This window comes from Zeugodacus cucurbitae, chromosome 3 (genome assembly GCF_028554725.1).
Source record: "Zeugodacus cucurbitae isolate PBARC_wt_2022May chromosome 3, idZeuCucr1.2, whole genome shotgun sequence".
NCBI classification, from domain to species: domain Eukaryota; kingdom Metazoa; phylum Arthropoda; class Insecta; order Diptera; family Tephritidae; genus Zeugodacus; species Zeugodacus cucurbitae.
Window position 1 is genome coordinate 18,172,621 of NC_071668.1, and position 21,536 is coordinate 18,194,156.

Sequence of the window (21,536 nt, forward strand, 5' to 3'; positions counted from 1 at the left end):
AAAAAAATAGCATTTAAAGAGTGGCATCGCTCTTCTAAAAATCACCGATATCAGACCATTATTCAAGGCCCCATATATCGAATATGAGGACCTCAGTCTCAAATTTTTTACCGAAAATATAAGTAATTCCATAAGATATATTGAAGAAATTCAGAGGAAATATTTTTCTGCTAATAATATGTCTCCGTGCCAAAAATGAGTGAAATCGGGGCATAACTTGCCCTAGCTCTCATATACCTAATATTAGGGATTTACAACTTTCAATGCACTTTATACCATATTATTTATAAATGTTTAATTATTTCTTTTGTGGATAATATGTTAGTTAATATATTTGACGTATAAAATCGACACAGTTTCCATAAAAGAGATAATTAAACAATAAACAAATTCAATTCACGTTAAATAGACTGAAAAACTACCTTAACCGCAATTGTTGAAAAAACAACACATGAATCTTTTCAGCTTCATACATAAGTATTCAATACTCCATTTATCTACTATCTCCTGAATGTTTCAAAGCACATTTCATTATATTTTCATATTTATTTATATTTATATTTCCACATGCACATTTACTTAAAGTTTATTGACCCATAAAATTGAGCGCGATATCCTGCTACATACATACATACATACATTCATGTTTATATTGGCATTTATGCATGTGTGCTCATATACTTTTTTTTCTATTTTTTGTTGTTGTCTTGTATTTATGTAGAGGCGTCATGTGGGCTTTCACAATTTTTTTCACAGCTGGATGTGAGTCTATGAATATTTCACAACCAATAATTAAGAAACATAATGGAGATGAATGCATTTTTTTTTGCTTTATTTCTTTTATTTTTTTTTGCCACATAAAAAGCGCAAATATAAATATAAAGCATATATTGAGAGTCCATTGGAAAAAAGCCTTCCCGCAGGATATGTATGTATGTCAGCATGTTTGCGGCAATTTTTTTTCTCACTCAACTCAACTTAACGCGCCTAAAGGCCACAAAGGATACAGCAAGCGGAAATAAATACAAAAACAATAATAACAACAACGCGTGTAAAACAATTTTCATGTCCAACGAATTGTGAAGGCAGTGCACATGACCACTGAACTGGCACAGCGAATGCCAGCGGTTGGATGACAGTGCGTATGAGTGCGTGCGTGCTTCCAGAGATGAGTGTGTGTATACACTCATACATTGGTGTGGGTGTGTTTGTCCTACAATGGTTGGCATGTGTTGTTGCGTGTAAATAAAAAAAAAGGATTTCCATTATAATTTGTTTTAACAAATTCATTGAGTGTAAAAAATCTCAGTTTTATCGGACAATAAATTATTTGTATGAATACACATTTGGGTGGACTCTCATATGGAGAAGCTGTTGAAACCCCCATTTGTTACCTCAAATGTATACATTTTGGCCACAAAAGGACAATACCTCCAAGCGTTTTCTGCAGCGGTCTGCTGAAGACAGCCTTTAGCGCTTGTCTTTCAGGTTTGGGTTGCTCATATTAATAAGATAAAGACTACCTATAATCTTGTTGTAAGCTAGGGTTAAGTGTTTTAAAACACAATGGTTTTATTTAATTCACTTTTAATCGTCATTCAGAATAATTGTGCGGGAGGTTCACCTCATATCCTGCATATCAATTAGAAATGTTCATTTATACGCTTTCTAATTTATACGAGTGACTACCATGCATAGCGTTTTATCAACTACTTATTACTTAACTAGCTCTTCTCTGAAGACCGCGTTGTTGTAATGTAAATTGTAGATCACTTGCAACTATGTCTTCAAGTCTCTTAAAATAGATACTAATAGTTGCCAGTGATCTTCTAAAAATTTACTCGTTAATTTGATCGCTTGTCTAAAGTCATTTTTAAAACACAATGCCAATTGGTGATACCTAGAGCAACCAGATCCTTCTCCATCTCGTCTTTCCAACGGAGTATTGGTTTCCACTTCATTTTTTTCTTCTTCTGCTTCCTCCAAGGGTTCATTCGGACAACATGAGCGTAGCCGTATTCTTTTTATTCGATGAACTATGTCAATATCGTCGTATAACTCGTACAACTTATCATTCCATCGTCTTCGTCGAGAAAGGGCTCTTCTCAATAGCCTGCTCAGTCCATAGGAGCTCCTGTTGGTATGAGTGATTCTGTGTTCCGAAGTGTAAAAGAAGGAGGCAGATACAAAAAGCTCTAAGGAAACACTATCCAAAAGATTTCTAAATCATTGTTTCAATAATAACAATCAAAAATCCGTCCTGTTAAATGAAACCAAGACCAAAAAAAACAGTAACTCATTGATTTTGCGTGACAGTTTTCGACATGGTATCAATTAGAGGTAGTAAAGTAAATGGTAATTCCATTTTGTATTGAAGTAGAGTTGTCTTCCAATTTTAGAATAACAATAATCTATATTATATTACTGAGGGCCATATGGAATTTATAGAAAAACAAGTAAGGAAGTTCTAAGTTCGGGTGTAACATTTTATACTCTCGCAATTTATTTACGTAATTTTATTAATATAATACACAAATTGACATACATATTCGGCATCTATATAGTGTAAAGTCCATTGAAAGTCTGAAAACCATAATATTAGGTATATGTGAGCTTGGGAAAGTTATGACCCGATTTCACTCATTTTTGACATCAAAATATTATTAGAAGAAAAATATTCCCTCTGAATTTCTTCAACATATCTGAGAGAATTACCTATATTTTCGGTAAAAAATGTATTCAAAGATCTGAGGTCCTCAAGTTCAATACATGAGCCTTGAAAACTTAAGATCCGATTTTTAGAAGGGCTATACCACACTATAAATGCAGTATTTGTACAAAGTTCAGTTTCGATATCTTCACTAGCGCGTATTTTATATATTGTAAAGATTTCCTTTACAGTTCTCGTATGTAGGAAGTAGGCGTGGTTGTGAACCGATTTGGTATATTTTGACAATATATCATTGGAAAACTAGGAAGATTTTATAAATTGAATTTCATTGAAATTGGTAGAGCAGTTTCGGAGATATGGTTTTTGACCCACAAGTGGGCGAAGCCACGCCCATTTAAAACTTTGTACACCAATTAGAGTGCAGCACTTCTGTGCCATCTTTACCATGGAATTTTTTATGTAAACAATTTTTTGTAGTTTTCAACATCACCTTTGTATGGGAGGCGGGCTCCATTTTGTATTTCATAAACAAAAGCAATCTGTCGAAAAATCAAATAAACTAATAATATAGAAATAGTAAATGCTTTTATTACAGCTATTGATTTTTTTGAGGTTAGGATTTTCATGCATTAGTATTTGACAGATCACGTGGGATTTCAGACATGGTGTCAAAGAGAAAGATGCTCAGTATGCTTTGACATTTCATCATGAATAGACTTACTAACGAGCAACGCTTGCAAATCATTGAATTTTATTACCAAAATCAGTGTTCGGTTCGAAATGTGTTTCGCGCTTTACGTCCGATTTATGGTCTACATAATCGACCAAGTGAGCAAACAATTAATGCTACGTAAATAAGCAAAATTGCCGCATTTGGGGTGAAGAGCAACCAGAAGCTGTTCAAGAACTGCCCATGCATCCCGAAAAATGCACTGTTTGGTGTGGTTTGTACGCTGGTGGAATCATTGGACCGTATTTTTTCAAAGATGCTGTTGGACGCAACGTTACGGTGAATGGCGATCGCTATCGTTCGATGCTAACAAACTTTTTGTTGCCAAAAATGGAAGAACTGAACTTGGTTGACATGTGGTTTCAACAAGATGGCGCTACATGCCACACAGCTCGCGATTCTATGGCCATTTTGAGGGAAAACTTCGGAGAACAATTCATCTCAAGAAATGGACCCGTAAGTTGGCCACCAAGATCATGCGATTTAACGCCTTTAGACTATTTTTTGTGGGGCTACGTCAAGTCTAAAGTCTACAGTAATAAGCCAGCAACTATTCCAGCTTTGGAAGACAACATTTCCGAAGAAATTCGGGCTATTCCGGCCGAAATGCTCGAAAAAGTTGCCCAAAATTGGACTTTCCGAATGGACCACCTAAGACGCAGCCGCGGTCAACATTTAAATGAAATTATCTTCAAAAAGTAAATGTCATGAACCAATCTAACGTTTCAAATAAAGAACCGATGAGATTTTGCAAATTTTATGCGTTTTTTTTTTAAAAAAAGTTATCAAGCTCTTAAAAAATCACCCTTTATATGGCCTTTTGAGCTCAAGCGTGTATATGAACCACCCTGTATAGTTACACTGTGGATAAACTAATATCATTTTCTTTTTCATGAATACCACAAATCAACTTTGATAAAAGCTGAAAGCGCTGATATTAAAATATTTGTGCGTCATTTTTAATTTATTTACAAACCGCTTAATTTATTTTTATTTAATCAGATTCGTGTTAATTATAAATTTTATGCATTCGAAAAATGCGATTAACTTTTTTTTAACGAATGTGCGAGTATGTATGTGCGTTTGCTGACCGCAGCAAAAACGTAAAATATTTTCATTTTTTATGACATTGTTTTTTATTTTTTTTTTGTGCTTCGATTATATTTGTGCTGCATGCCACACCCACCTATCGTTTGCATGCTCTTTCTTTTAATTTAAAATATTGCTGTGTATGTTTTTTTGTTTCCCCTCTGTTTTTCGTGTTTGCTCCGGCGTTTTTTTCCACGCTTCGTGTTGGTCGCGTTATTTTTAATGTAATTAAAAAACAATTGGTGCTCATTTAAAATTCATGGAATGCAGTTTATTTTTGTTTGTTTGCCACACAATTTTTATTATTATTATTATTATTATTATTGCTGCTGCTGTGTTCTTTTTGTTTTTGTTTGCAATTTTCTTTCGCCACAATTTACGACTACGGTATATGTATGTGTTCTGTTGGCGTTGGCGATTTTTCATTGGCCATTTCTGCGTTCATTTTTATTTATTTCATTTTCTTTGCCACTCGCCACCAGCAACACACACGCGCTCGCAATGGTTCTTGCGGCGCTGGCGCATTTTGTAATTCAACGTTGCGGTTTTCATCAGCATTAATTATTATTTATAGTGTATTTATTTTTGTTTATGTTGTTGTTGTTGTTGGCGTTGCTGTTGATCTTATCGTTGTCAATTTTTATTTTCGCCATTAACTTTCGCACAATAAATGTGTTTACATTAAAAATAAAAATTAATTAAAAATTTAAAAAGCATTTTATCATTTCCATTGGCGAGTTTCATTCATTTAAACCGGGGAAAAAAGGCTAATGGCCATTTACAAAGATGCGCCGCACATGACATACATACCTCTGTATATGTACATTTGCGATAATTATGCATGTTTACTATAGAATATATATACATTTAAATTTGTATTTATAAGCTTAAATGGTTTTTTAATAAGCTTTAAGTTGAGAGGACCTGTTTCTCTGATACCTATAGGAGGGAAATATATAGTGGTTACTCAATTTTTTCTTTGAATGTATGTATTAAGAATGAATCATTTCTTTGAAGTCCATTCTCTGAACACAAAAATATCGTTCTTGAGATCTTTGTAACCATTCTTGTTAACTAATAAGAAGAGTTTTTAGTGAAAACTTGTTCAAAACTGCATGGCTTCGAAATCCGTCTTAAGCTATTATATTTGAAGTCTTCATATAGATCATGTACAATTTTAACGATCTCCATATTACTTTATAACTTTATGGTGATCCACATCGAGATTCCCTATTAAAAAAAATTCAAATTCAATAGGGAATGTTTCTTATTATTCAACAAAAACATTATTTGGTATTAATATTTTAAAGACTATCTTTTTCAAATGTTAGCCGCGGCTATCTTTCACTTCGTCCATCCGTTGAGCCCAATTTTCGATGAATCGTTCTAGCATTTCGTCTGGTAACTGTCAAATGACACGCGTGATGTTTTGCTCTGAGGCCTGAATCGAAGCGGGATTGTCCGCATAGACTTTAGACTTTACATCTTTACATATTCCACGCCTTTATATATCCCTAAAGTCTAACAGTACATGATCTTGTTGGCTAATCGACCGGCACAAAACGTGAAATATCTGCTCAGCGAAGTGTTCTCTCAATAAAGCCATTGATAGATGCAAGGTGTGGGAAGTAGCCCCATCTTGTTGAAACCAAATGTCGCCGAGATCACGAGCTTCGATTTCAGGCATCAAATAGTCGGTTATCATGACGCGATAACGGTCACCATTGACATTTACGTTCTCACCGGCATCATTTTTGAAAAAATATGGATCGATGATTCCACAAACCGTACCAAACCGTTTTTGTTTTCTGGATAAAATGGCAGCCGTTGAATCTCTTCAAGTTTTCTCTCCGTCCCAAATGCAGAAATTTTGCTTCTTTACATACTAATGGAGTATGAAATAGGCCTCATAGCAAAGGAATTTGGCACGAAAGTGTCGAATCTTCCTCGAACTTTTCAAGACCCCTAGAGCGAAACGATGTCGCTTTGGTAGGTCGTGCGGCTTCAGTTCTTGCATGCTTACAATTTAAGTTCTCGACGTAAAATTCGCCAAGTCGTTCCATACGTTAGTCCGAGTTGCTGCGAACGGTGCCAAATCGACTCTCCACGGTCTTCGTGTACACTCTCGGCTACATCTGGTAGTATATTTTCTTCACTGCGTGCTGAAGGTGATCTATTCGGTCGATTACAATCCAATAATGAATGCTGAATACCTTAGGTAAAGATAGTGTTTAAGACATCATTAGTTTAATTTCCCCACAATTTCCACAGTTCTCGGCTACCAAGGTTCTCAATTCCTGTATGCCTTTTCTCATTGTAATCTCAATCGTTCCCAATTAATGATATTTCAGTTTCGAAGTCAGAAATGGGTCACTAGGACCCAATTCTGGCGAATAAAGTTACGTTATGTATCTGGCGCCCTATTCAATATATAATTGCGTTGATATAGAGTATAGTCCTCACTGAATGTTGAACTTTTACACTCCTCCTCTTGAAACCAGTTCTATTGCCTTGAGTATTCACGATATCTTGATGAATCTTGGTACTTCCTCTATTTTAAGCACCCAATAAATATGGTAACCCCACCTTTTGCATATTTAATCAGTAGTCAACTTTAATTATCGCATTGTCAATATAGCGCTTCATTCGACTAAACTGCATTGTCAATTTCGATTCACTGAGCATTTAATGTAAATCATTGAATTCTAATGCAAGTTGACTAAAACTGGCGCGTTTCCTACACAGCTCTTAGACATTCAAATCCCTTCGAAAGGGTTAAAATAATAAATGCTTACAATAATAATAACAAAGTTGTAAAACAACAACGTCTGTGCGCGCTCCCAGGCAACAGCCATTAAAACTGAATATATTCAACTCCTTGTAATGCGGCAAAGTTAAAAAAATATTTTCATTAAAATCGCATTCGCATTCGTATGGAGGAAATCGTAAATTTCCAACAATAACAACAGTACGACTTCTCAATCACTGCCACAGGAGGTTGCTCACAACTTTTGACGGTTCACTCATACCCTTTCTCCATGGACTCATAGCTCATATTACGCCAGCAGCCAACGAAGCATACAGCCATCTCTCCATCGGCTGCCGCAACACTCACTTTTCATATTCTCTCTCTGTCTCCATCTCTCTCTCTCTACCGTCTCTAAGCAATTCAACCGTCCTGAAGATGCTGTGGCATATTTTTCTATGCAAATGTATTTTCGCATTTCCTTAACCCTTTCATTGGCAGCAGCACTTACCCCGCAGCAAGACAATCGTACTGCCGTGAATGTGAAATATTTTAATTGTTGCGCCTTCCCAGCACTCCAGCCACACTCCCTCTCACAAGCTTACAGAGTCCTTACAGCCCTTTCTCTGTCAATTTGACTCGTACTTCTCCAATTAGTACGGAAAGTCTCTTGTTGTTGTTGTTGTTGTAGTGGTTTCCGTTTACACATTTACAGTTAGTTCTAAGCTATGTATTTATTATTTCATTGTTTCCGCCTCGTCTTGCTGTTGTTGTTGTTGCTGTTATTTAGCTACCAAATGGAAAGTTTAACGAAGTGTATAAAGTTTTTATAAAGTTCGCTGGCCAAATTCAAAACTGTAAGTAATTTTTAAGTGGATTTGCTAATGGATCCAATAATTCATTTGAATTTGTTTGCTTTTCTCCGGCACTCTGGGTGCCGACTTACTTATGGGTTTGTCTCCTTTTGTGAGTACTATTTTCGCATGAAATGAGATTAACGTTTTAAAGTGCGAGTGGAGGGGGGAAGGCTCATATTTAATGGTATGGTTTCAAGAAGTTAATATAAAATTTAGGTGTTTACAAGTTTTGAGTGCTTCAGTTCATTTGATGCATGTATTTATTTTAATGTATTTTGGAGAATTGTGGGTTACGTTGGAAACTCTATGACTTTTGATACTGAATTTATTGGAAGTTTGTTCTGCATTATAGTGGATTTAGGAATACATTTTACTTCATATCGATAATATATACTGTAGCATTACTGCTGTAGCAGTATAAAAACCAATACCAGGGGTTGGTAATATTTTATAGAGCCTGAAAAATGCTCAGCTTAGCAAAATCATATTTGAATAGCTCTCGGTTCTCTTTTGTATCTTGAGAATGGAATGGAGAATGTAGTTGTCATAGATTTCGGCCGGATCTAATAATTAGATAAAGACATAGCTAAATATGCCATAGACATGTATCTAATAAACATCGGTATTCCCTTATGAAATTCCACATACTATACAAAAAGAGAGTTTGACATTGCTTGTTAAATAAAATTAATGCAGATCTCAAAGCCCTGTTACTTTTGTGCTGAATGCTCTTCACTGGTTTTTAGATGTGAAAGTAACGATGAGTTTTGATTGAGCCTATTCATGCTTGCAGGATACCCAACAAAAACTGAAATGAACATATTAAAAATGCAGTGTGTCACAGTTAATCTTAATTATTTATGCAATAAATGGCAACTGCTCGCTATCAGCATCAATGTCTGGCGTGAAAAATATCGAAAGCTCAATGCTTATGTGAAAGCTCAAAAGCTGAGAAGAATCCGAATTCAACCTTTTGGCTAGATTGTACTTTGCATACTTTTTCGTGAATTCGAGGCAGTTGGTAAAGCTTTTTTCCGATTATAAATTATTATTCTGAAAATTTCCACATATTACCAGATTACAAGGAATATCTTAACTAAAATTGAATTTCGTGTAAACATGGTCTACACATGGTTTCGACGATTCAGAGTGGGTGAAAACGACATCATGGATAAACCAGCCGGCGGAAGACCTGTGGCGACGAATACCGTTCAAATCATGGAAAACATCGAGTTAGACCGGCATCTGACATCTCGTGATATCGCCCAGGAGATGGGAGTTAGTCACCAAACCATTTTAAACCATCTGCAGAAGGCTGGATACACAAAAAACTTAATGTTTGGGTGCCGCATGATTTGACGCAAAAAAACCATCTGGACCGAATCAACGCCTGCAATATACTGCTGAAACGGAACGAATTCGACCCATTTTTGAAGCGGATGGCGACTGGCCACGAAATTTAGATCACATACGATAATATCAAGCGGAAACGGTCGAGGTCGAAAGCCGGTGAATCGTCCCAAACAGTGACCCAACCGGAATTGACGGCCAGGAAGGTTTTACTGTGTGTTTGGGGGAATTGGAAGGGAATCATCAACAATGAACTGCTCCCATATGGTCAGACGCTTAATTCTACCATCTAGTGCGAACAACTGGACCGCTTGAAGCAGGCGATCGACCAGAAGCGTCCAGAATTGGCCTACAGGAAGGGTGCAGTGTTCCAACAGGACAATGCCAGACTACACAATTCGTTCATAACTCGTCAGAAGCTACGGGAGCTCGGATGGGAGGTTTTATTGCATCCACCATATAGCATCCCGGACATAGCGCCAAGTGATTACCACCAGTTCCTGTCCATGGCGAACGCCCTTGGTGGTATAAAGTTGAACTGAAAAGAGACTTGTGAAAAGTGGCTGTCCGAGTTCTGCGCAAATAAGAAGCCCCCTTCTACGACCTCCCGTATTATGAAGTTGTCGTCTAGATTGAAACAGATTATCGTACAAAACGGCGCATATTTGAACTAAATGCGATCACTGTAGCACTTTTTATAAGGCATAGAATAAAGAGAAAAAAGCGGATATTTGACAACCTAACATATAAGCTAAAATTGTATTTGTGTGATCTAATTTCTAGCTAAATTTTGTTTTTAACGGAAGAAATTCCCCTTCTTATTTCTCATGGGACGCCAACTTTGAGCTTATAAATCTAAAATTTAAATTATGAGTTTACTATGTTCGCACTTATATTATCTTGAACCCTACTGTACCATATTTAGGAATATTTAAAAAGCTTTAAAATTTTATTTCACCATCTAGAGTTTAGGATTACATATTTTCCTTTGTTGAATATATTCATTTCATTATTATTTTTTTCATATTACTTTTTAAACACTGAATCAGTACTAAATACAAAACTTTGTCTATTTTTTTCCTTTTTCTAGATAAAATATTCATAGCACCAGCCATATTCATACTACTGGTAAGTCCATAACAAAAACTTCATTTTGCTACAAATATATGTATATCTACACAAAAACTCATACTTACCATTTACTTAAGTATGAATATAATGATGAGCTCTCAGATATCTAATTACCACAATTATTATAGTAATTACATTAAGTATCATTACAACTGCTTTGCCATTGACCAACGAACATAATAAACGCAAAAAAGCTAATAGCAACAAAAAGGCGCCAAAGCACCCTAATAGAACTAGCACCAATCTAAGTAAAAAAAAAACAACAACAACATTGCATACCGAAAACCACAGAGTAGATATTGATTTTCAAATCGATGCTACAAGACAAGTGACTGCCAACAGGCTAATGTTACTTGACTTTTTCCCTGGGAGGATGAGATGACAACGACATTTGGAACCGCAGACAGGCGCAAAAAATAAGCAACAACAAGTTAGTGTTTATATGTGCGTTTGTATGTGTTTGTTGGCTTATGTTGAGCGCCATAAGCGACACTTAAGCAGACAAAATCATAACAACAACATGCAGCACATGTGGCGACAAAAGCTAACAAGTGCCGGCCAGCAGCTATAACATGGCCAAGAAAAAGCCACAGCTCACACACACACACACACGTACTCGTATATAATTAAAAAAGAGTATACAACGTTCCAAGCCGGGCGAAAAACGCGCCAAAGTACATAGCTTTCTGTATATATGTATATGTATATGTGACACACAGACACACACACGCTTACATGCAAGCCAAGTGTGTGCCAATGTAATTTGATGCCTCCGTCGCCACCGCCACCAACGTCGGTTGGTTGGTTGGTTCGTTGTGCGCTGCGAGAGGGACTTAAATTGAGCAGAAAACCATGGGGCGCCAGCTCGACCGCCAGCCAGCAGCTAACAGCTAGCCGGCGAGCGTAGTCATTTGTGCGGTTTTTGGTTTTTACCAACCGGACTTTACTGACCAACAAGTTCGTATTGTTGTTGTTGGTTTTTTTATTTCTGTTCTTACTCCTGTAGCCGCTACCTGCTTTTAAAAGCTGCTGCTGCTGCTGCTTCTTCCATGCCTTCATTTCTTTTCTGCTTCTTCTCCTTCATTTTCTGTGTATTGTGTATTTTGACACTTGCTGTCTTAGAATAAACAACAGTTATTTTGTGACCATAATGAATATGAGTAGCCGAGTGAAGGTCAAATGCATTTGCAAGTTTGTCATGTGCGTGGTTGCTGTAGAAGAATGCTATAGGAAAAGCAGAGCTGTCTCATACATATAGGAAGAGTTACGAATAAATACCAACAAACAAAAAGGCAGTTACAACAACATGTCTTGTCGTTTTTGGCGCCAGAAATACAACATGCCATTTCCTGACCGCATTTGCTGTTTCTGTTTCTGTTCCTATTTTGGGTGTACTAAAAACCGTTATGCTTGTGTTATTTAATATCTTCCCAAGTAATGAACTTGATCGAAATATTAATGAACGAGCTTAATTTGTATAAATATATACATACAGTATGTAACACAATTGAGCAAATAAAATCACGAATGTCGATTCTTACAAAAAATGTGTATTTAATTTGGGCGAATTGAATTACATTTTTTTTTAATACATTCTTCAGTTCGTCTATAATATAAAACAACAAAAGAGTAACAAATTTATTCAGGTTTTATAAGAAGAAAATATAATTTCTCTTGTATGGCACTTGCTCAATTTTGATACAATGTAATTTTTACCGCTTTAATATTTAGTATAGCCTCCTTTGGCCGCTATCACCGCTTCAATACGCTTGGGAACGCTATTGACTAAATCTTCACATTCTTTTTTAGTGATGGAGTTCCATACTTCTACACATCTAGTAAATAATTCCGCCTTTGTTTTCGGTGGACTGGCATAATTGTATACCCTTTTTTTTAAAACAAACCACAGGTTCTCGATAGGATTAGTATCGGGACTTTGAGGGGGCCATTCCAAAGTTTCAATTCGTTGACTTTTAAGATACTCCATAGTCTTCTTAGCTTTGTGCTTGGGGTCGTTGTCTTGCATCAGAACGATTTTGCTACTGTCCAGACCCAATTTCTCCAACGAAGAAAAATACCCTTGCCTTAATATATCTATATACATATTCGCGTCCATATTTCCCTCGATTAAAATTAGGTCCCCAACACCACTTTTACAAAAGCCACCCCAAAAGAGGACTTTTCCGCCCCCAAATTTGAGTGTTGGGATGACATCGCGGCTGGTAATAGTCTTTGATGACTTCTTCCAAACGTAATGTATTCCGTCTGACCCGTGAAGGTTAATCTTGCTTTCGTCTGTCCAAAATACATTCGCCCACTGTTCTGGAGTCCAGTTTCGGTGCGCTTTAGCAAATTTTAGACGTAGTTCTTGATGACATTTAGTAAGCAAAGGTTTTTTAATTTTGCGCCTGGCTCTAAACCCTAGTTTTTTCAACTCGCGGTGTACAGTCATGCGGGAAACTTGTTTTCCGTAAGTCCTCTCCAGTTATTTTTGAATCTCAGTACCTGATTTTACTGCTCCCGAGGCCACCAGACGGTTGATAGTTCGTCTGTCGTGGTTATTTAAAACGGATCGCCGACCAGATCGATGTTTTAGTACTAATATTTCATGACATGCTAATCATGCTTCAACCATTGAAGCACAGATTTTTTAATAGAGTCAGCAATTTTCTTCATTTTTCTAAAAAAAAACACGAAGTTAAACAGCTTCACGAAAAACAATCTTTCTAATTCTACTTACCGTCTATAAAATGAAAAATACTTCTGGAAACGTTAGTTAATTGATAAATAGACCTACTGGTATTTAAAATATTCGAAAGTTGTTTATTTAGTCTTGGCTATGCTCACACGCCTGAACTCAACCGATGTTGTAACACAATTGAGCAAATGTGCACGTGACGCAAACCAGACGCCGCCAGAAAAATATTGAGAAATTGTACCGTTATATTTCCGCGAAAAAAACTCAACTAGTGTACCTATTCGAATACATATATATTCTTTTCGTAATAAGTTGCGTAGTGCAAAAAAAATTTGAATTGAAGAATATTTGATTTTATTTGCTCAATTGTGTTACATACTGTATATACACATATAATTTTACAGTGGCTCACAGCTTATTTCGTGTAAGCAACAATTTTGATAATACTCATATGAAATTAATATTTTTTGCTCTGAACTAAATGAACGAATGATGCAATTATATTGATAATTTAGTTTTAAATACAAAACATGTAAACAAATTTACGAAAGTATTCAAATTCAATATTTTATTAAACAAAAACCAAAAACACTCATAATTCATGGGTCACAGCTTATTTCGTGTGGTATAAAAATTCTTACTAAAAAGTAAACAAAAATAAAATTTCAATATTTTGTGGAAAAGTCTTTTTGCTCGATTACAGCTTTCATGCGGTTTTGCATTGATTCCACCAATTTTTTTGTATAATTTGGCGATATTTTACCCCACTCTTCCTTCAAAGCCGCTTTTAGAGTTTGGACGCTAGAAATGTGGTGTTTTCTAATATTAATTTCCAGAATGTGCCATACATTTTCAATAACGTTCAAATCTGGTGACTGTGCAGGTGTTTGGATGAGGTGTGGACAATTCCAAATGAGCCAAGTTTGTACAAGACCAGATTTATGTTTAGGGTCGTTGTCCTGGTAGAAGCGAAAAGTGTCACGTATACCCAGGTCTTCTGCACTTTGAAGGAAATTTGCTTCAGTAAGTCTAGGTACACTTCTTTATTCATAGTGGAGTCTATAAACTCCAATCTACCAACGCCTGCAGATGACATACACCCCAAACCATTACATGACCGCCACCGTGTTTTACTGTTGCGTGTAAATTTTTTGTTTGGAGCTCAGTATTTGGTTTTCGCCATACGTATGCTTTACCATCTGACGCAAAAAGATTAAACTTGCTCTCATCCGCGAAAATAACCGTATTCCAAAAAGCATTGTCCTTGTTTAAATGGTCTTTTTGCGAACTGTAAACGGGCTTTCTTATTTTTCTTATTTATAAAAGGCTTATTCCGTGCTGTTCGCCCATGAAAATTGGAATCCCTTAATATTCTGCGCACAGTTCTGGATGACATTTTTTGCCGAGAAACATTTCAACATCTTTGGTCACCGCTGGAGCACTTAACATTGGTTCTTTTTTAATCTTTTTTAAAATCCACCTCTCATCCGTTTCATTAAAAATTTTATTAGAAGCCTTTCGAACCTTGATATGCACGCGATTTTCACGAACAAAGCGCTGAATTATATATTGAACTGTAGGTGAACTTAAATCAACCATTTCAGCAATTTGTTTTTGCGTTTTTCCACTTTGAAAATGTTTAATAACTAATTCGCGTTTTTCAATTGAAGTGCGTGGACCCATGTTGATATACCGCGTAATTGCAACTGATCTGCATTGTTTTTAGAACATAAACTGCTTCTTAAGTATTCATAGTTCACTCTTTGATTTACCGTTAGTTTTCTGCATCCGTTATTTGCATGTATCACATGAACGAAAATCGACACACGAAATAAGCTGTGACCCATGAATTATGAGTGTTTTTGGTTTTTGTTTAATAAAATATTGAATTTTAATACTTTCGTAAATTTGTTTACATGTTTTGTATTTAAAACTAAATTATCAATATAATTGCATCATTCGTTCATTTAGTTCAGAGCAAAACATATTAATTTCATATCAGTATTATCAAAATTGTTGCTTACACGAAATAAGCTGTGAGCCACTGTATATGGAAAATATTGATAACAACCAAGGAAGGGCTAAGTTCGGCTGTAACCGAACATTTTATACTCTCGCAATTTATTTATTTAATTTTATTAACATAACAAACAATTTGACTCACATATTCGGGATATATGGTACAAAGTTCCTTGGAAGTTTGAAAACCCAATAATATTAAGTATCTGGGAGATAGGGGAAGTTATGACCCGATTTCAAGTATTTTAGGCACGGAAACATACTATTAGAAGAAACATATTCCGTCTGAATTTCTTCCAAATATCTGAAAGACTTACTTATATTTTCGGTAAAAAATTTGTTAGAAGCACTGAAGTCCCCATATTTGATATATAGGGTCTTGAAAACTTATGGACCGTTTTCGACTATTTTTAGAAGGTCGTTGCCACTCTTTAAATGCAGTATTTGTGCAAAGTTCTATTCCGATATCTCCACTAGTACATTATATATTGTAAAATAAACGATTCAGATCGACTTCAAAGTTCTGATATATGGGAAGTAGGCGTGGTTGTGAACCGATTTGGACCATTTTCACACCATATCATTGGGAAGCTAGGAAGATATTATGAGCCGAACGAAATTGGTCGAGTAGTTTCGGATATATGGTTTTGACGCATAAGTGGGCGGAACCACGCCCATTTAAAACTTTTTATACCATTTTGAGTGGAGCTCTTCTTTATAATGAAATTTAAGGTTTCTGATGGTTTTCCTTACTGAATTAAAGCATTTTTAGTTGTTTTCAACATAACCTCCCATAGGTGGGTGTGGTTATAATCCTATTTCCTCCATTTTTGGACTGTATATACCTATATACATAACTCGATTAATTGTAGGTGTAACAAACAACCGTTAGACGAAAAAAACTATTATACGCTCTTAGAAACTTTGTTGCGAGAGTATAAAAAACAAGACGCGAAAATTTTTTCGAGTGATATTCTTATTTCTGAGTCACGGTAGTGTTACTATATAGCTCATATAGCACTTAGGAAGTGGGTTCTCATAATTTCATAAATTTTAAAATACAATTGAACTACGCTAACACGAGAGACTTCCGAGTTACGGGAGGTAATTTGTATGAAATTTTACGTCTATTACCAATTGAAGGTTTCGAGTTATGGCGAACTTCGGGTTATAGAAGTTCGTGTTATGGATGAAATGAAAAAAAAATTAATATTTTTTGTTTGGTTCTGGTCACATAATGTCCGTGATATCGAACCCCACCTGGGTAGTGTAAGTATCGGATGGTTACTATTACTTCCTATGTAATATTTGTCAGCCACCTTCGACAGATCTTACAGTGTTCGAGTATTTGCTTCGGTTTAGGAGAGCCTTTTATTTATACTATCCAAACTATTCTCTCTCGAAAAAAATATATTTTAAAGGTAGCCAACGAACACAAACTTGGAAACGTCTGATTTTTATATTCGGATTTTAGAAGAAGATTAAGTGAACTTGTTGCTCAAACTTGGGGACAATAGACAAAATTTGTTGCTGTAGCTACAAAAAAAAAGGCATTCCCCAATTAAATTTGAGAAATCTATGCCGGATAAAAATACGGTTCTGTTATATAGACCCTTACTGTCTGGGGTACGTTGGTGTAAACAATTTACTCTGACAGATGCTTGTTAGAGCTTTCCATGCTAATTTTTTACTTTTTCTTAAGGTTAAAAGGTAATCGGAGGATTCTAAAAAATGCAAAATTGCCTCTGAACTACTGTTGATTTTTTGGAAGAACTTTTTAATGAAAGATATTGTTGTAGTTGTTGTAGCGGCATAAAACATTTCCAAAATAATAAATTGTGAGAAGTGCTACCAATTTGACAGTCCTTGGCCGGTTAAAAATCCGGGTCCGTTCCATATCTGAGAACAGATATTCGTTAACTTTAATTTTGGTTAGGCGTAGTCGTGTTCGTATTATCAACCACCTCTCAAAGTCGGTTCGCTCCTGAATTTAGAATCGCCTTAAATTAATCCCGGCTATGCATATCTGAGCCTCAAACAGACAGTATGCCAGTGTTAAACTAGCCTAGATCCCTTACAAAATCCTTACTTTGACAAAGCTTTGGAATAAAGAAACAGGATGCGGTAAATCGAACTCTTAAAGCCTTTATTAAGCATGTATTTACGTATAACAACTGTCAAAAAATCCATTTTCCATAGCTCTCTACAAGGCTGCAGTAAACAAGAGCACAAAAGAGCAGCTAGATCTTATGAGGTAAAACTCATCCTAAATTTAGCACATCTATAGCCTTAAGGGGTTACATGGGGTTCGTGGATTCAAAAAATCGATTTTTTTTGTTTTTTTTTTTTTTGCTTATTAATTTCTACAACATCTCAAGAATATTGTCCTAAATTTTCAAGTCGATCCGAATAATAGTTTCGGAGATACGCCTTTGGAAGGTGTGCGCTCCAAGTCAAGTACTATTGTTACTCAAAACTTTAAACGCGTTTTTCTCGGAACCGTGTTTTCAAAGTCGGTTGTCAAATTTTCTCGAAAACTATTCAACCGATCTTGATGAAATTTTGAACAGGTTTTGGAGATACAATTTACTCGTGCTTGGCTACGATGGATTTTATTTTTTATTTTCAATTACAACTATTTAAAAAAATACAAAATGTCAAGCAAATTTGACTGAAATTTTTATTTTTTTGGAATAATGGCTGCCAAAATTTCAATTTTAAATTTTTTTGTCTTTCCTTCGTTCAAGCACGTGATTATGGTCTTACCTAACACATTAATTTTTGTTTTTCCATTTTGGATGATCCTGTCAGGAGTTATGCTGACAACGCGGAAGCACCTTTTTTCCGAGGGGTCACCGGAAATGGCGTTGCAATGGAGGAGTTTTACTTTTTTTTTTGGAAATTTCAGAAAGTATTCATTAAATACATATGTATCTATAAGACAGAAAAAAGTATGAATTAAGTAAATAATTTTTTACATGAAAAAAAAATATTTCAAATAGGCCTTTGTTACGCGACAAAACCCATGTACCCCCTTAAGAAGAAGCTTTAAAGTAAAGGCAAATAAGTATTAAAAACCAAAAGAATTGAAAAAGGATAAGTGTCGACAATATATTAAAGATTACAACCGTGTATCTAACATAGTGAAATATTCAAGTTCAAAATGCTTTGTTAAGAGACTGCCAAAAAATAATATAGAATCGATTAAAGAAAGGTTTCATTATAAAAAATATTTTCAATTACTAAATTCAGAATTAATTTCAATCTAGTACATATGCTTCTTCTTCTCTCCATCTTTAGGTGGTTCAAAGAGAAAAAAATTAAAATTTTGAAATTATTGCAAACATTGCAGCGTCAAAGCTTAAAAGCACGGACAAACATCTTATCTCGTTAAGACAGTGATGTGCTTGCCATTCTCCACATCCACTTGAGCACTGCCGAAGGAACCATTGATATATAATTGTCTGTGGCAACGGCAAACTTCATTAAGCGACCGTTGGAAATTCATTTGAAAAACGCAAAGTTTTCCTTTTGATGCGCAAGTTTATTATTTTTTTTTCATGGCTAAATAAAAGTACAAAAAAAAAAATGAAATAGAAAAACGTTAATGAACAAAAAATATTTTTCCTGCTTAATTCACTTAATGAATAAAAAGCAATTGCAAGGGAAAGCCACCTGTCACCCGTGTAAAGAACAGCTTCCAAAGAAGAAGCAGCAGCAAGTCGGCCAACCACCTTTCGAAACTTACTGCCACCAAGCAGCTTTCTCGAGCCAAGCAACCGCTCGTCCATCAATCCACTTGTCCATACATACATATATCCACAATGAACACACAACCGCTTGTCGCGCTCCTCTCAGCCATCCATCTAATTGTCATTTCTCTGTCCATCCAGGCGTCTATTCAATCATCCATCATCGTGTACGCGAAATTAAATTTTTTTTCTCGCTCTCAACTCCTCATACAGCGTGCAGCGGGGTTCATAAAGTAACAGAAAGCACTTTCTTGCTTTCTCGCTTTCTTGCTAGTTATCCTAAAGTCCTTGGCTGTTTTCATTTAAATTTGAACTTTTTTCTGTATTTTTTTCCAAATTTTTTTCAACGCTTTGTTTTTACGCTTTGATACCTGCTTTTAAGCTAACTCACACTCCCCACCCTCTTACAGCTTACACCCTCACTCACTGCTCATAAAACACATTAGCGCCCACAGCTCACAACCGGGTTTCCGGTTTCCTTTCCGTCTTGTTGCATGGCTGTCTGTCTGTCGTCTGTCGGCCGTCCGAAAATTTCGAATTTGGTCGCTTCGTTTGACATTGTCCACAATTGATAATTTGATATTCTCGCTCATTTGGACTGCTGTTCGGCGTAATTTTTATGCGCTTTGTAATCGTTTGTTGTTGCTCCTTTATTTGCATGTCCTTTTATGCCTTGATAACATTAGTTTGGCGTCGCCGCACGCGCTTCTGTCAATAGTACCCGCTCTTCTCTGTTTTTTGTTTGTTTTTTTTTTGTACTTTTGCGCCGCATTTTCGGCGGTAAATTTTGTGTTTTTTTCTGCGGCCAAAGTAAATAAATGTCATTATGAATTTGTAATTGTCGCGCTCGAAAACAGGGGAAGTTATTAATTCTATTAGGTTTTCTCATTTCGATGCGCTTTGTGTACTGTCGGCTACGCGAGGTGTGGCATCCACTACCTTTACGTAGTTAGCGTTTATTTTGGAAATAGTTGGAGGAAGAATGTCGCCCAAGGCCGTCTGACTGGACCTTCTTCAATTAGTAATATGTAGGAACATATAAATACTGTGTATCAATTTTGGTAAATGAGATATTTTTCATATCTTAGGACTTAGGCTTTGGACGTTAGTGTGTTTGCTGTGGTCTGAAACATTTTGGTCATCGGCGGCACTTGTCGGATATATTTCAAATTCAGTGCGTCTAAAAACTTTCAGTTTTCGCTATAGCAGGGCACTTGTAACCTTCAGCTTTCCTTTCCACGCTAAACGCCCCAGTTTATTACCAACAAAGTCAAATCCCTATATTGATTAAGACCAAATAATTATTTGAGTCAATGTACAATGTACTAATGTTCTAAACCACTGGAAGTTTGACCGATTTTGAACTCAGTTCACTGACGAAAGTTTTGTGTGTGTGGTGAAAATCTGAAATGATGGAACCATTGATTTCTTACCTAACCTGGTACTGGAACTACCAAGCATGAAAAGGCTCTTACCGAGTACTTTGATTTATGAGGAACGTGTCTTTCTGTAAAGACGTCAACCCGGCCCGAGTCATATTAGACATAGCTAGGCTTGCGTGCTTTTCTTCATCATCATCGGCATCAACAGGCCAAGTAGTCGTATAATCCACGTTTCACGTTTCTCTATTTTTGAGCGATATGTTTGAAGTTCAAGAAACAATCTTTGCCAAAAGGTCCCAATTTAACATTAAACGAATTCATATAGCACGTTAGTTTTTCTAAGGTTCAAATACACCGAAATGGATTCTGAATAAATTAGGTTAAAATTAGTTTAAGTATTACATTTTAGAAAAAAGTATATAATGCGTTCAAATCGTATTACTTCGAAATAGGAAGATTGCTTTCGAAGATGGGCAAAATCGGACCACTGCAACACCCATAAAATGTCGAAAACCGAAAACACATAAAGTGCCATATCCAAGCCATAAAGCTATGGAAGTAAAATTTGGTACGAAGTGAGCGTGACCCAGCCCCCTACTAATTTCTTTTGTACATATCTCGTAAACTACTAAATTTATAACAAGGAAACTCTCGAGAGTTGTTTCTTTTAGGCACTATGTATCTTATCAAAATAGAAGAAATCGGATTATAACCACGCCCACCTCCCCTACAAAGGTTATGTTGATAACTATTAAAAATGTTTTAATTCAGTTAGCAAAAACACCAGAAATCTTAAATTTCATTATAAAGATGGTACAGAAGGGCTGCACTCAAATTGGTATACAAAATTTTAAATAGGTGTGGCTCCGCCCACTTATTGGTCAAAATCCATATCTCCGAACTGCTCGACCAATTTCAATGAAATTCAGTTCATAACATTTTCCTGGCATCCCAATGATATATTGTCAAAATAGACCTCCTGAAATATAAACAATAACCCTTGGCTCATATGTGCCAGACTGCACCTCACGTAAACCATAGCGTGATCTCATAATCTCTCAAAAATACAAAAAATCAAACTTGACCTTTCTGGTAATCAATATTTGGAGAA

At 35.9% G+C, this 21,536-nt stretch overlaps 1 pseudogene; it reads right to left on the reverse strand.

Moving 5' to 3' along the window:
• Positions 1-15,246, reverse strand: part of LOC105215091 (uncharacterized) — a 51,799-nt pseudogene extending 36,553 nt beyond the window's left edge.
• Between the last annotated feature and the right edge of the window lie 6,290 nt (positions 15,247-21,536).